At 41.6% G+C, this 12,785-nt stretch overlaps 1 protein-coding gene across 3 annotated transcripts in view; it reads left to right on the top strand.

Moving 5' to 3' along the window:
* Window positions 1–12,785, top strand: part of LOC118389923 (protein FAM168A-like) — a 56,011-nt gene that overhangs the window by 19,298 nt on the left and 23,928 nt on the right. The gene's annotated exons all lie outside the window — the stretch shown is intronic.

Genomic DNA, 12,785 nt, shown 5'->3' with positions numbered 1-12,785 from the left:
CGGCCTAGGAACAGTTGGTTAACTGCCTTGTTCAGGGGCAGAACGACAGATTTTTACCTTGTCAGCTCGGGGATTCAATCTTGCAACCGTATAGTTAACTAGTCCAACGCTCTAACCACCTGCCTTTCATTGCACTCCACGAGAAGCCTGCCTGTTACGCGAATGTGGTAAGAAGCCACGGTAAGTTGCTAGCTAGCTTTAAACTTATCTTATAAAAAATAATCAATCAATGAATCATAATCACTAGTTAACTACACATGGTTGATGATATTATTTGTTTATCTTCTTATGGCTGCAATCCCGTTAACGGGAGTGATATGATCACAGCCAGTCAAAGTGTAGGGCGCCAATATCAAAACATCAAAAATCTCATCATTAAAATTCCTCAAACATACATGTCTCATACAATTTTAAAGCTATGCTCGTTGTTAATCCCACCACAGTGTCCAATTTCAAATATGCTTCATAGCAAAAGCACCACAAATTATTGTTAGGTCACCACATAGCCACAGAAAAACACAGCCATTTTTTTCCAGCCAAAGAGAGGAGTTTCAAAAAGCACAAAGCACAAATAGAGAGAAAATTAATCACTAACCTTTGATCTTCATCAGATGACACTAATATGACTTCATGTTACACAATATATGTATGTTTTGTTTGATAAAGTTCATATTTATCAAAATATGAGTTTACATTGGCGCGTTACATTCACTAGTTCCAAAAACATCCAGTGATTTTGCATAGCCACATCATTCAACAGAAATACTCATCATAAATGTAGATGATAATACAAGTTATACACATGGAATTATAGATATGCCTCTCCTTAATGCAACCGCTGTGTCTGATTTAAAAAAAAATGTCCGGAAAAAGAAACCCATGCAATAATCTGAGACGGCGCTCAGAAGTAAAAAATCACAATAGCTGCAACGATGGCGTCAACATAAACAAGAAATTACATGATAAATATTCCGTTACCTTTGATATTCATCAGAAAGCACTCCAGGAATCCCAGGTCCACAATAAATGTTTGTTTTGTTCGATAATATCCATTATTTATGTCCAAATACCTTCTTTTGTTAGCATGTTTGGTCAGCGTTACATCGGACAAAAACTTCAAAAAGTGATATTACCAGTCGAAGAAACATTTCAAACTAAGTACAGAATCAATCATTAGGATGTTTTTAACATATAGCTTCAATAAAGTTCCAACCAGAGTAATCCTTGTCTACATGAGCAATGGAATGCAAGTGGGTACCATGAGGAATAAGCGTGATCAGAAATTGGCTGCTTGATGGACACCTGATACATTCTGCTCTCATTCACTCCCACAACACCATAGTCTCATTAAAATGTCTATTATTGGTTGACATCTAGTGGAACCCCTAGGCAGTGCAACATCATTAATATCTCAAGGGGATTTCATTGGGGACTCTGGTGAATACATACAAAGCTTATCACTTCCTGTTTTGATTTCAACTCAGGATTTTGCCTGCCATATGAGTTATGTTATACACAGACTTCATTCAAACAGTTTTAGAAACGTTAGTGTTTTCTATCCAATACTAATAATAATATGCATATATTAGTAACTGAGACGGAGGAGCAGGCCGTATACTTTGGGCAACTTATTCATCCAAGCTACTCAATACTGCCCCCCAGCCATAAGAAGTTATCTAGCGTGTCCTGCGTTGCATAATCGATGTGGTGCGCATTTGCAAAAAAGGACTGTCGTTGCTCCAACGTGAACCTAAACGTAAACATCAATGTCTTTCTTAAACTCAATACACAAGTATATATTTTTAAACCTGCATACTTAGTTAATATTGCCTGCTAACATGAATTTCTTTTAACTAGGTAAGTTATGTCACTTCTCTTGCAACAGAGTCAGGGTATATGCAGCAGTTTGGGCCGCCTGGCTCGTTGCGAACTGTGTGAAGACTCTTTCTTCCTAACAAAGACAGCCAACTTCGCCAAACGGGGGATGATTTAACAAAAGCGCATTAGCGAAAAAAGCACAATTGTTGCACGACTGTACCTAAACATAAACACCAATGCCTTTCTTAAAATCAATACACAGAAGTATATATTTTTAAACCTGCATATTTAGCTAAAAGAAATCCAGGTTAGCAGGCAATATTAACCAGGTGAAACCGAGTCACTTCTCTTGCGTTCATTGCATGCATGCAGAGTCAGGGTATATGCAACATTTTTTTGGGTCACCTGGCTCGTTGCGAACTAATTTGCCAGCATTTTATGTAATTATGACATGACATTGAAGGTTGTACAATGTAACAGCAATATTTAGACTTAGGGATGCCACCCGTTAGATAAAATACGTAAGGGTTCCGTATTTCACTGAAATAATAAACGTTTTGTTTTCGAAATGATAGTTTCCGGATTCGACCATATTAATGACCAAAGGCTCGTATTTCTGTATGTTATTATGTTATAATGAAGTCTATGATTTGATATTTGATAGAGCAGTCTGAATGAAGCTGTGGTAGGCACCAGCAGGCTCATAAGCATTCATTCAAACAGCACTTTCATACGTTTTGCCAGCAGCTCTTCGCTGTGCTTCAAGCATTGAGCTGTTTATGACTTATCAACTCCCGAGATTAGGCTGGTGTAACCGATGTGAAATGGCTAGCTAGTAAGCGGGGTGCGTGCTAATAGCGTTTCAAACGTCACTCGCTCTGAGACATGGAGTAGTTGTTCCCCTTACTCAGCAAGGGCTGCGGATTTTGTGGAGCGATGGGTAACGATGCTTCGAGGGTGGCTGTTGTCGATGTGTTCCTGGTTCGAGCCCAGATAGGGGCGAGGAGAGGGACAGAAGCTATACTGTTACACTGGCAATACTAAAGTGCCTATAAGAACATCCAATTGTCAAAGGTATATGAAATACAAATTCGTATAGAGAGAAATAGTCCTATAAATACTACAACCTAAAACCTCTTACCTTGGAATATTGAAGTCTCATGTTAAAAGGAACCACCAGCTTTCATATGTTCTCATGTTCTGAGCAAGGAACTTAAATGTTAGCTTTTTTACATGGCACATATTGCACTTTTACTTTCTTCTCCAACACTTTGTTTTTGCATTATTTAAACCAAATTGAACATGTTTCATTATTTTTTGAGGCTAAATGGATTTTTATCGCTGTATTATATTAAGTTAAAATAAGTGTTCATTCAGTATTGTTGTAATTGTCATTATTACAAAAAATCTCTATATATTGTCCGATTTAATCGGTATCGGCTTTTTGGCCATCCAATAATCGGTATCGGCGTTGAAAAATCATAATCGGTCGACCTCTAATTGAGATGTCGAGTGGTTTGTGCTGATGTGGTGTGATGATGTGGTTCAGTTGGTGGAGCATGGCACTTGTAATGCTAGGGTTGTGGGTTTGATTCCCACAGGGGACAAGTATGAAAATGTATACACTCACTACGGTAAGATGCTCTGGATAAAATGGAAAAGGAATGAATAGATGATTTCAGCTTTCACATAGAAATAAGTTGCATTTGCCAAGTATTTCAAGAAACTGGAAAACATATTGTATACCAAGCAAGTATTTTTATATTCCACAAGTATTATCATATTAACTGTTGTACAGATAATTATCAGACTCAAATGCTGGTTAACACTCACATACATTTTGTTTACATTTTTTCCCCAAAAGTAGTGCGCTGGGCCTTTACTCGTCCTGTATTAGGGGACCAATAGAGATGATACACCCCCACCCCCAACCTTCTTCCCGCAGCTATGAGTGCAGTCATCGCTGGATGAGTCTATACATTGAATGATCTGTCTGTGAAAATGGAGTATTCACATGGCGTGTACAAAGACAGGCGGAAAAAAAGGAATGTAGGAAGACAAGAAAAGGGAAGAGAGTGTGGAAATAGAAATGTGATTACACTGGTGGCGCTTTCCTCCACTGGCTCGAGGGGGCAGGGCCCGTTACTGCCACTCGGCTAGTGATTCATTGACCAAGCTGTTACAACAGCGCTGGCTTTGATAACAGGGAGTTTATTTTAAAGGTGCTCTCAGCTCTCAATGGTCTCTTTCTTTCTCTCTTGTCGCTTCTTTGTACCCATAATGCATTGCTGTTCAACCTTAGGCTGCAGCTGATCAGCGAGTTAAGAGAAAGGACAGACACCTGCAGTGGTTGCAGTAGCCTTTTGTGATGGAGTCTGTGTGGCGGGAGGCCGGGGGATACACACGCAGGAGGGAAGGAGGAACAGAGAGAGGGAGTGGAGAGATTCCTACTGTCAGCAGTATCTGAGATGCACCTGCTGCTCACCGGTAGCTCACCTGTGTTCCCTAGAAATGCTGTTTAGAATTAAAAATATTTGTACCAACACACTGAAGAAAGCTGCAAAGCCGAAACATGTGTAAGCCATCCCTGATGCAGTGAAAAAATATTTTTTAATTAAATAAAGCTTTATGCAACATCTTGTGGAGTGCGGACCCATCCCACTTTTTTGCTTATTTGAATTTATAGGTTTTACGCCACAAACAACATTTTGGGAGAGCGCGATAGTCCTCTTTTAATTATCAGTATCTGAGATGACATGGAGGGGGCCCCAACCGCACTCCCTTGGTCAGCTGTCCCCAGGATGTGTGTAGCCTCAGGAAGGAGACACACACACACAATGGCTGCTCCTGCGTGCTTTGTTATTTCCAATAATAGGCTACTTTGTTTTAGTGTGATCAGTACAATTCATGGTCATACCAATTATGTAATTAATATTTTTTTTCTCCTTTAAATGGAATACCAATACCACCTGACATTAGAGCATAGATAACGCATACATTTATAATATATACAGTAGGCCTATCCTAACTGTCACGTTCTGACCTTAGTTCCTTTGTTATGTCTTTAGTTTGGTCAGGGCGTGAGTTGGGGTGGGTAGTCTATGTTGTGTTTGTGTTTGGCCTGGTATGGTTCTCAATCAGAGGTAGGTGTTGTTCATTGTCTCTGATTGAGAATCATACATAGGTAGCCTTTTCCCACCTGTGTTTTGTGGGTGATTATTTTTCTGTGTCAGTGTTTGTTCCACACGGGACTGTCAGTTTTCATTTATTTCTCGTGTTCCTTTTGTTTTCTGTGTCCAGTGATATTTCATTAAAATATATCATGAACACATACGACACTGCGCTTTGGTCCTCCTCTCCTTCCACCTACGAAACCCGTTACACTAACCTTCAGTAAATATTTTCTCATTCGCTACATCTTCCCAACCCCTTATTTTCCATTTAGGCTGGCTAACATAAAGTAAATGCTTCTCTTCTATATTATTTTAAGGTGCAATATAAAGAAATCGCTTAGCCATTTCCTGGGTGCAAAAAAAAAAAAGTCCTCAATGTCAACTGCTTTCACAGTGGGGCAAAAAAAGTATTTAGTCAGCCCCCAATTGGGCAAGTTCTCCCACTTAAAAAGATGAGAGGCCTGTAATTTGCATCATATGTACACTTCAACAATGACAGATAAAATGAGAAAAAAAATCCAGAAAATCACATTGTAGGATTTATAATGAATTTATCTGCAAATTATGGTGGAAAATACGTTTTTGGTCACCAACAAACAAGCAAGATTTCTGTCTCTCACAGACCTGTAACTTCTTCTATAAGAGGCTCCTCTGTCCTCCACTCGTTACCTGTATTAATGGCACCTGTTTGAACTTCTTATCAGTATAAAATACACCTGTCCACAACCTCAAACAATCACACTCCAAACTCCAATATGGCCAAGACCAAAGAGCTGTCAAAGGACACCAGAAACAAAATTGTAGACCTGCACCAGACTGGGAAGACTGAATCTGCAATAGGTAAGCAGCTTGGTTTGAAGAAATCAACTGTGGGAGCAATTATTAGGAAATGGATCTGCATGGAGGAATGAGCCAAAATACCAGCAACAGTGTGTGAAAACCTTGTGAAGACTTACAGAAAACGTTTGACCTCTGTCATTTCCAACAAAGGGTATATAACAAAGTATTGATATAAACTTTTGTTATTGACCAAATACTTATTTCCCACCATAATTTGCAAATAGGTTCATAAAAAATCCTACAATGTGATTTTCGGGATTTTTTTCCCCTCATTTTGTCTGTCATAGTTGAAGTGTACCTATGATGAAAATTACAGGCCTCTCATCTTTTTAAGTGGGAGAACTTGCACAATTGGTGGCTGAATAAATACTTTTTTGCCCCACTGTATTTTCAGCAAACTTAACATGTGTAAATATTTGTATGAACATAACAAGATTCAACAACTGAGACACAAACTGAACAAGTTCCACAGACATGTGACTAACAGAAATGGAAGAATGTGTCCCTGAACAAAGGGGGGGTCAAAATCAAAAGTAACAGTCAGTCTGGTGTGGCCACCACCTGCATTAAGTACTGCAGTGCATCTCCTCCTCATGGACTGAACCAGATTGGCCAGTTCTTGCAGTGAGATGTTATGCCACACTTCCACCAAGGCACCTGCAAGTTGCCGGACATTACTGGGGGGAATGGCCCTAGCCCTCACCCCCTCCAATCCAACAGGTCCCAGACATGCTCAATGGGATTGAGATCCGGGCTTCGCTTGGCCATGGCAGAACACTAACATTCCTGTCTTGCAAGAAATCATGCACAGAACGAGCAGTATGGCTTGTGGCATTGTGATGCTGGAGGGTCATGTCAGGATGAGCCTGCAGGAAGGGTACCACATGAGGGAGGATGATGTCTTTCTTGTAAAGCACAGCGTTGAGATTGCCTGCAATGACGACAAGCTACAGTCCAATGATGCTGTGACACACCCAAGACCATGATGGACCCTCCACCTCCAAATCAATCCTGCTCCAGAGTACAGTGCGTCCCTGGTGTAACTTGGGTAGTTGTTGCCATCCTGTACCTGTCCCGCAGGTGTGATGTTCGGATGTACCGATCCTGTGCAGGTGTTGCTACACGTGGTCTGCCACTGCGAGGGTGATCAGTTGTCCGTCCTGTCTCCCTGTATCGCTGTCTTACAGTACGGACATTGTAATTTATTGTCCTGGCCACATTTGCAGTCCTCATGCCTCCTTGCAGCATGCCTAAGGCATGTTCACACAGATGTGCAGGGACCCTGGGCATCTTTCTTTTGGTGTTTTTCAGAGTCAGTAGAAAGGCCTCTTCAGTGTCCTAAGTTTTCATAACTGTGACCTTAATTGCATACCGTCTGTAACCTGTTAGTGTCTTAACAGACCGTTCCACAGGTGCATGTTCATGAATTGTTTTATGGTTCATTGAACAAGCATGGGAACCAGTGTTTAAATACCCTTTGTTGGTAATGACAGAGGTCAAACGTTTTCTATAAGTTTTTACAAGGTTTTCACACACTGTTGCTGGTATTTTGGCCCATTCCTCCATGCAGATCTCCTCTAGAGCAGTGATGTTTTGGGGCTGTTGCTGGGCAACACAGACTTTCAACTCCCTCCAAAGATTTTCTATGGGGTTGAGATCTGGAGACTGGCTAGTCCACTCCAGGATCTTGAAATGCTTCTTACGAAGCTACTCCTTCGTTGCCCGGGCGGTGTGTTTGGGATCATTGTCATGCTGAAAGACCCAGCCACGTTTCATCTTCAATGCCCTTGCTGATGGAAGGAGGTTTTCACTCAAAGTCTCACGATACATGGCCCCATTCATTCTTTCCTTTACACGGATCAGTCGTCCTGGTCCCTTTGCAGAAAAACAGCCCCAAAGCATGATGTTTCCACCCCCATGCTTCACAGTAGGTATGGTGTTCTTTGGATGCAACTCAGCATTCTTTGTCCTCCAAACACGACGAGTTGAGGTTTTACCAAAAAGTTCTATTTTGGTTTCATCTGACCATATGATATTCTCCCAATCATCTTCTGGATCATCCAAATGCTCTCTAGCAAACTTCAGACGGGCCTAGACATGTACTGGCTTAAGCAGGGGGACATGTCTGGCACTGCAGGATTTGAGTCCCTGGCGGCGTAGTGTGTTGCTGATGGTAGGCTTTGTTACTTTGGTCACAGCTTTCTGCAGGTCATTCACTAGGTCCCCCCGTGTGGTTCTGGGATTTTTGCTCACAGTTCTTGTGATCAATTTGACCCCACGGGGTGAGATCTTGCATGGAGCCCAAGATCGAGGGAGATTATCAGTGGTCTTGTATGTCTTCCATTTCCTAATAATTGCTCCCACAGTTGATTTCTTCAAACCAAGCTGCTTACCTATTGCAGATGCAGTCTTACCAGCCTGGTGCAGGTCTACAATTTTGTTTCTGGTGTCCTTTGACAGCTCTTTGGTCTTGGCCATAGTGGAGTTTGGAGTGTGACTGTTTGAGGTTGTGGACAGGTGTCTTTTATACTGATAACAAGTTCAAACAGGTGCCATTAATACAGGTAACGAGTGGAGGACAGAGGAGCCTCTTAAAGAAGAAGTTACAGGTCTGTGCCAGAAATCTTGCTTGTTTGTAGGTGACCAAATACTTATTTTCCACCATAATTTGCAAATAAATTCATTAAAAATCCTACAATGTGATTTTTGTGGATTTTTTTCCTCATTTTGTCTGTCATAGTTGAAGTGTACCTATGATTAAGAGTACAGGCCTCTCATCTTTTTAAGTGGGAGAACTTGCACAATTGTTGGCTGACAAAATACTTTTTTTGCCCCACTGTATATTTGAAAGAAAGTGTCCTGAAAAGGAGTTTAGTTGACCTAATTTCAGTTTGTGATAAAATAAGCAGTCATTGTGTAGAGAATCATTGTCCATCTAAACCCCTGTGAAATATATTTTCCATAAGCAAAAATATTGTCTTTTCAATATTTTGTAGCTGCTGTAAACACATTGAAAGTACATGTTTCAAAAACTCAACCTAACAAAGGGAAGCATAGAAATAGTGCACATAGAACAGATATACTGCTTCTTAGACTAGCTTTAAGCTTTGTACTCTATTCTCTGTATCTTCCCCAACCGCTTATTTTCAATTTCCAGGAAAATGCTGTGTGCTTTTACGTTTCCATCTGATTTCCACCCTATGGGCCCTGGTCAATATAAGTTCACTACTGTTTATGGGGATAGGGTACCATTTGGGACTCAGTCTTTCTCTAGGGTGACAAGTGGTCATGAATACTTGTTCTATGCCCATTAAGTATGATTGAAAACATTCCCTTTAGGTGGATCTGATCACTCTGTGTGACCTAACTGAGACATACAGTGCCTTCAGAAAGTGACTCTCTATTGGTTACACAGACTGTTGGCCTACCATCCTATTCTAACCACCTCTCACCGGCTTTGTATTCATGTTACCTGATGAAATTGCTCTACAGTAGGATCTTGTTGCCATCTAATGCACATTCAAATGTCCTAAATCAGCACTGCAGAGCTCTCCCTGTCCTCTGCCATGCCCTGATTGTATTACTGCTGATGATATCTGGAAATGTGCATGTACACCCTGATGGCTACTGTTGCTAGCCCCAATTCTGACTTGTGCTCTGATATGTGCTTCACTGGTTTCTACTCTCGTAAAAGCCTGGGTTTTCTGCACATTAATATCTAGAAGTTTATTACCTAAAATGGATCAATTCAAAGTGTAGATTCACAGCTCCAATCCAGATGTGTTGGTCATTACTGAGACGTAGTTAAGGAAGAGTGTTTTTTTTCCCGGCAAGACAGGTCTTTCAAAGGTGCGGGAGTGGCAATCTTTACCAAGGATCACCTTCAGTGCGCGGTTGTCTCCAGCAAGTTTGTCCCTAAACAATTTGATTTGCTGGTTTTATGCACTAAACTTTCAAATAGCTCTTTGTTGACTGTTGCTGTGTGCTATCGTCCTCCATCAGCACCGGCCTGTACCCTACCTGCCCTAAGCTTTCTCCTGGCCCCTTACACTTAGTCTGAATTTGTCCTGCTAGTTGGCCTAAACGGGGACTTACTTAAACCACCTGACCAAGTCCAAAAGCAATGGGACTCCCTAAATCTTTCTCAGATTATTACCAATCCCACAAGGTATGACTCCAAACATCCAGAAATGGCTACTCTCCTCTGTTATCCTCAGAAATAATCCTGATGGGTATCAGTCTGGTGTTTTCTGTAATGACCTTTGTGATCACTGTTTCACAGCCTGTGTTCGTAATGGCTGATCAGTGAAACGACCTGTCCTGATTTGTCATAGACGCTTGCAAAAAACTTCAATGATCAAGACTTCCTTCATGAACTGGCCTCTGTAAAATGGTATAGAATCAGTTTGAGCCCCTCTGTTGAAGCTTGGACCTTCTTTTTTATATTTTCAGTGGTATTGTTAACAAACACACCCCCATAAAGAAATGTTGAATTAAAAACATGTTCAGCCCCTGGTTCGACCGTGATCATGCAGAGTTACTACACCTCAAGAATTTAATTTGGCGAAAGGCTCAGCACACTCATACTCAGGCTGACTGGGTCTCGTTCAGGCAAATGAGAAATAAGTGTGCTAAGGCTATCCGGAAGGCCAAAGTTAGTTTCTTTAAGGAGCAGTTCTCTCTCTGTGGGTCAAACCCCAAGAAGTTCTGGAAAACGGTTAAAAGATCTGGAGAATAAACCCTCCTCACAGCTGCCTATGTCCCTTAATGCTGATGATGTGGTTGTTACTGACAAGAAGCACATGGCTAAGCTCTTTAGTCACCACTTCATGAAGTCAGGATTCCTATTTGACTCAGCCATGCCTCCTTGCCCGTCCAATATTTCCTCATCTCCTACCGCTTCTAATGCGACTATCCCCGATGCTCCTCCCTTTTTTTCCTCTGCCACACTGAATCCGAGGTGCTAAAGGAGCTCCTGAAACTTGACCCCAAAAAAACATCTGGGTCATATGGTTTAGACCCTTTCTTCTTCAAGGTTGTTTCCCCTATCGTCGCCAAGCCTATCTCTGACCTTTTTTAACCTGTCTCTCCTTTCTGGGGAGGTTCCCATTGCTTGGAAGGCAGCCACGGTTCATCCTTTAATTAAAGGGGAGATCAAGCTGATCCCGTTATAGGCCTACTTCTATTTTGCCCTGTTTATCAAAAGTGTTGGAAAATAATGTAAATAATCAACTGACTGGCTTTCTTGATGTCTACAGTATTCTCTCTGGTATGGAATCTGGTTTCTGCTCAGGTTATGGATGTGTCACTGCGACCTTAAAGGTCCTCAATGATGTCCCCATTGCCCTTGATTCTAAGTAATGTTGTGCATCTATTTTTATTGACTTGGCCAAAGCTTTTGATATGGTAGACCATTCCATTCTTGTGGGCCGGCTAAGGAGTATTGGTGTCTCTAAGGGGTCTTTGGCCTGGTTTGCTAACTACCTCTCTCAAAGAGTGCAGTGTTTAAAGTCAGAACATCTGCTGTCTCAGCCACTGCCTGTCACCAAGGGAGTACCCCAAGGCTTGATCCTAGGCCCCACACTCTTTTCAATTTATATCAACAACATAGCTCAGGCAGTAGGAAGTTCTCTCATCCATTTATATGCAGATGATAGCTTTATACTCAGCTGGCCCCTCAGATTTTGTGTTAAACACAAAGCTTTCTTAGTGTCCAATAAGATTTCTCTACCCTTTAACCTTGTTCTGAACACCTCCAAAACAAAGGTCATGTGGTTTGGTAAGAATAATGCCCCTCTCCCCGCAGGTGTGATTACTACCTCTGAGGGTTTAGAGTTTGAGGTAGTCACCTCATGCAAGTATTTGGGAGTATGGTTAGACGGTACACTGTCCTTCTCAGCACATATCAAAACTGCAGGCTAAAGTTAAATCTAGACTTGGTTTCCTCTATTGTAATCACTCCTCTTTTACCCCAGCTGCCAAACTAACCCTGATTCAGATGACCATCATACCCATGCAAATTACGGAGACATAATTTATAGATCGGCAGGTAAGGGTGCTCTCAAGTGGCTAGATGTTATTTACCATTCGGCCATCAGATTTGCCACCAATGCTCCTTATAGGACACATCACTGTACTCTATACTTATCTGTAAACTGGCCATCTCTGTATACCAGTCGCAAGACCCAATGGTTGATGCTTATTTATAAAACCCTCTTAGGCCTCACTCCCCCCTATCTGAGATATCTACTGCAGCCCTCATCCTCCACATACAACACCCGTTCTGCAGTCACATTCTGTTAAAGGTTCCAAAGTGCACACATCACTGGGTCGCTCGTCTTTTCAGTTCGCTGCAGCTAGCAATTGGAACGAGCTGCAGCAAACACTCAAAGTGGACAGTTTTATCTCAATCTCTTCATAACACCTGTATTATTCAGAGATAATAGCTTAAAAGATTATAGTTACCGTTCCTGGATGGCACGTTTCCTCTTCTAAAGCACTTCCTTCCTATTTCCTTTGATATAAGATCACCTATGAGTCACCAAGTATCTCAATACGTCCCATTGAAACTGAACCAGTGTCATATTCATTAAGACAAAACTAAATGTTTTGCAACGTAAAACGAAAGCAAGCATTTCTTATATTGAACAAGTTCAGGTAGTCGCTCCCTGTTTCAGTCTGTTTTCTTTCAGTCGGTACCCTAATGAATACAACCCAGGAGACTTCAACCTTATATTATCTGAACTGTCAGCAACTCCACGCAATCACTGACATCCAACCTATATGGATGGGCTGCATCCACTGCAGTGTCCTGGCCAATTGTTTTATGAACCAGGTGCAGGAGGGTGGGCTTCGCTGTAAATCACTGTGACGGGGATGTGGAGAGATGGAGGCTCCATAGAGTAATAACATGTGATTATCCCATCCACACAGGCACTCTGGACCAACACTGTC

This window comes from Oncorhynchus keta, chromosome 11, assembly GCF_023373465.1.
Source record: "Oncorhynchus keta strain PuntledgeMale-10-30-2019 chromosome 11, Oket_V2, whole genome shotgun sequence".
NCBI lineage: Eukaryota > Metazoa > Chordata > Actinopteri > Salmoniformes > Salmonidae > Oncorhynchus > Oncorhynchus keta.
This window is presented reverse-complemented; position numbering and strand designations above follow the sequence as displayed.